A 4,450-nucleotide genomic window follows, 5' to 3' on the forward strand; every position below is an offset into this window, starting at 1 on the left:
GCAATTCTGGAATTGCACTGCATTCCAGGCCAGGAAACAATACAAGAATAAAAAAAAAAAAAAAAAAAAAAAGAATTATTTGAAATAACAATGACTGAGAATTTCACCCAAATTATTTATTATCAGACACAAAATACCAAGTGAGATAAATACCAAAAAAGAAAAAAAAAAAACCTAAATTTAGGTATACATGATGGTTAATTTTATGTCAATTTGACTGGGCTGAGGGATGTTCTGATAGCTGATAAAATATTATTTCTGGAGAGTCTATGAATGTATTTCTGAAAGAAATTAGCATCTCAATCAGCAGACTGAGTAACAAAGATCACTTCACCAAAGTGGGTAGGTATCATCTAATCCTTTGAGGGCCTAAATATAATAAAAAAGCAGAGGAAGAGGGAATTACTCCCTCTTCTTGATCTGAGACATCTCTCTTCTCTTGCCATCAGACATCAAAGCCCCTAGTCTTGGGGCCTGAAAACCACAGGACTGAACACCAGCAATTCTTTCCCCAACCCAAGGCCCTCATACATGACCAGGAGTTGCACTATGGGCTCCCCTGGTTCTTAGGCCTTTGGGCTTACACTGAAGTGTACCAGCAGCTTTCCTGCTTCTCCAACTTACAGACAGCAGATTTTGAGACTTGCAGGCTTTCAGAATCACGAGTCAATTTCCATAACAAATATCTATAACATACATAAATAAAATCTTAATCTGTAACTTTGGAAAACTCTGATTAATATAGCATATCATTTTCACAATACAGAAATCTAATATTTAAAAAAAATCCTGAAAGAAGCTAGAGGAAAATGATACGAACAAAGACAAGAACTGTATCTGACTTTTCCTCAGAAACCACACAAGTAAGAAAAGAGTAGAGTGAAATATTTAAAGTGTTGAGAGAAAAAAGTGGCACCATAGAATCCTATACCTCAAAAAATTCTCTCTCAAAAGTGGAGAAGAAATATAAAGACTTTCTCAGATAGGCCAGCCACAGTGGCTCACACCTGTAATCCCAGCACTTTGGGAGGCCAAGGCAGGTGGATCACGAGATCAGGAGTTCGAGACCAGCCTGGCCAACATGGTGAAACCCCGTCTCTACTAAAAATACAAAAATTAGCTAGGCGCTATGGCATGTCCCTATAATCCCAGCTATTGAGGAGGCTGAGGAAGGAGAATCACTTGAACCCAGGAGGCGGAGGTTGCAGTGCGCTGAGATCGCACCATTGCACTCCAGCCTGGGCAACAGAGTGAGGCTCCGTCTCAATTAAAAATTAAACAAATAAATAAAAATAAAAAATAAAAAAGACTTTCTCAGACAAGCAAATATTGAGGCAATGTGTTGCCAGTAAGACCTATTTTGCAAGAAAAGTTAAAAGAAATTCTTAGGAGAAAAGGAAAATGATAAAGGTCAGAAATTCAGATCTACGTAAAGAAAGAAGAGCACTGGAGAAGGAATAAGTGAAGGTAAAGTAAAAACGTTTTTCTTACACTGAATCTAACATGAAAGTTCATTCAAAATAATCATACATATAATTATATATGGATATACATATGCTTATGTGTGCTTATCTTTGTATGCTTCTATATCGGCGAAGTAAATGACAAGATACAAGGGATGGTGAGACAGAGCAGAGACCTCTCTCTTAGGGGCCTACCTCTCTCAGCCTTCACAGAATTAATGAAAGGTAGAACCTTGCTCTGGATTAGACTTTGGCTCAAGGAAATGCTGTGGCTGGTTTGATCTTCTATCCAAACCACTAAAACTTTCTCCATATCAACAATAAGGCTGTTTTGCCTCCTTATTATTCATACATTCCCTGGAGTAACCATTTTCTTCAAGTACTTTTTCTTTGCATTTACAACTTGGCTAACTGGAACAAGAGGCCTGACCTTCAGCCTGTCTTGGCTTTCGGTATGCCTTCCTCACTAAGGTTAATCATTTCCAGCTTTTGATTGAAAGTGAAAGATACATGACTCTTCCTTTCACTTGAACACTTACAGGCCACTATAGGGTTCTCAATTGGCCCAATTTCAATATTGTTGTGCCTCAGAGAATAGGGAGGCCTGAGGAAAAGGAGAGATTGGAGAATAGTCTGTTGGCAAAACAGTCAGAACACACACAGTTATCAGTTAAGTTTGCCATCTTGTTACGGGTGCAGTTTGTGTCTCTCCAAAACAACAGAAACATCAAAGATCACTGATCACAGATCACCATAACAGATATAATGGAAACGTTCAGAAACTTGCCAAAGTGTGGCTAGGCACGGTGGCTCACACCCATAATCCCAGCATTTTGGGAGGCCGAGTTGAGAGGATAGCTTGAGCCCAGGAGTTCAAGACCAGCCTGGGCAATATAATGAGACCCCCAACTCCATTTTTTAATTAAAAATAAAAATAACAAATAATAAATAATAAAATAGAAATTTACCAAAATGTGACATCGAGACACAAAGTGAGCACGTGCTGTTGGAAAAATGGTGCTAACAAACTTGCTCAATGAGGAGCTGCCACAAGCCTTCAATTTGTAGCCAGGCATGGGACAAGGGGGCTGGTCTCCAAACCCTGGGCTGAAGGCATCCTCACCCCTATTATCCCAACGCTTTGAAAGGCTGGGGATGAAGGATTCCTTGAGTCGAGGAGTTCAATACAAGCCTGGGCAAGAGAGACCTCATGTCTACAAAAAATGAAAAAATAAGCTGGTTGTAGTGGTACTTGCCTGTGGCCCCAGGTACTGAAGAGGCTGAGGCAGGAGGATCCCTTGAGCCCAGGAATTCAAGGTGGCAGTGAGCTATGATCACACCACTGCACTCCAGCCTAGCTAATAAAGCAAGATCTCCATCTCAATTTAAAAAAAAAAAAAGGCTGGATGCGGTGGCTCATGCCTGTAATCCCAGCACTTTGGGAAGCCAGGGCAGAAAGACTGCTTGAGCCCAGGAGTTCGAAACCAGCCTGGCAAACAGAACAAGACTCTGTCTTTTTTTTTTAATAATTTGATAAATTTTTTATAATTTTATTTTTTTAAGAAAGACAAACCTTCAATTTGTAAAAAACACAGTATTTGCAAAGCATAATCAAGTGAAGTACCATAAAACAAGCTGTGCTTGTGTATCACTCATCACTTTAAATGTCAATTGTCTAAATGTAGCAATTAAGACAGAGATTGTCAAAGTGGATCAGGAAACAGACTCAATTATATGTTTTCTACAGGGAACCCACTTTAAATATAAAGACACATAGAGATTAAAAGTATATGGATAGAGAATGATACACTATGTTAACACTAACGTAAAGAAAGCAGGAGTAGCTACATTAATTTCAGACAGTAGACTTCAAACCAAGGAAAGCTATCAGGGATAAAGAGAGCTTTACCTAGTAACAAAGGGGTCAATTCTCCAAGAAGACATAACAATCCTGAATGTGTATGCACCTAACAATAGAGCATCAAAATAAGTGAAGCAAAAACTAATAGAGCTATATGGAGAAATAGATGAATCCACTATCAGAAATGGACAGATCCAGGCTGGGCACCATGGCTCACACCTATAATCCCAGCATTTTGTTAGGCCAAGGCAGGAAGATCACATGAGGCCAGGAGTTCAAGACCAGCCTGGGCAACATAATGAGACTCTGTCTGTAGAAAACAAAACTCAGTAAGTAAATAAATAGGTGAGTGCGGTGGACTACACAAGTCGTCTCAGCTACTCAGGAGTCTTAGGAGGGAGGATGACTTGCACATAGGAGTTGAAGGTTGTAGTAAGCTATGTTCATACCACTCCATTCCTGCCTGAACAACAGAGTGAGACCTTGACTTAAAAAAAAAAAAAAAGAAAGAAAGAAACTTAAAAAAAGAGAGAGACAGAAATGCAAGAAATGCACAGATCCAGCAGGCTGAAAATCATTAAGGACATGGGTGAATTCAACATCAGTCAACTGGATATAATGGATAGCTATAGACTATTTCATGCAACAACAGAATATACATTCTTCTCAAGCTCACATAGAATGTTCACCAAGATAGACTACATTCTGGGCCATAAAATACAACCTAATAAATTTAAAAGAATACATTTGTGGGATGCAGCAAATGTATTTAAGGGGAAATCTACAGCATTAAACGCATATATAGTTATGTAAACAAACCCCTCACTAAGCTAAACTACAGGAATTCCTGTTAAACCCCTACAGGAATTCCTGTTAAACCCCAGATATTGTGCTGGGAGATACACACTTTAACCAGCCCTGCATCTAATGCCAGGAGCTACTAAGTAAACAGCATAGAGTCCAACAGTACCATATACCCCACTATTTATCAAACATGAAAGCTGGGGAGAATTCATTTAAGGAGGAGTGGAAAAAACAAATGAACCAAGCAAGAGCTTCTGAAAAACATCTACAACATAAAAGGAGCTTAAGGTTTCTCCATAGTGGAGGAAAAAAAAAACATAAT

General features: G+C 39.0%; 1 protein-coding gene across 5 annotated transcripts in view; it reads right to left on the reverse strand.

Moving 5' to 3' along the window:
* The window catches only part of FRRS1 (ferric chelate reductase 1), an 84,394-nt gene that overhangs the window by 42,765 nt on the left and 37,179 nt on the right, over nucleotides 1–4,450 (reverse strand). The window contains exons 1-2 of one of the 5 annotated variants that reach the window (XM_017547587.2): nucleotides 2,003–2,114; nucleotides 532–686 (exon numbers count right to left, since the gene is read on the reverse strand). The exons of the other annotated variants lie outside the window; for them this stretch is intronic. The gene's annotated coding sequence lies outside the window, so the exon portion shown is untranslated. Of the gene's footprint in view, nucleotides 1–531; nucleotides 687–2,002; nucleotides 2,115–4,450 lie in introns of those variants that run through there. 5 annotated transcript variants of the gene reach the window in all.

This window comes from Cebus imitator, unplaced genomic scaffold (genome assembly GCF_001604975.1).
Source record: "Cebus imitator isolate Cc_AM_T3 unplaced genomic scaffold, Cebus_imitator-1.0 Scaffold199, whole genome shotgun sequence".
Lineage (NCBI taxonomy): Eukaryota > Metazoa > Chordata > Mammalia > Primates > Cebidae > Cebus > Cebus imitator.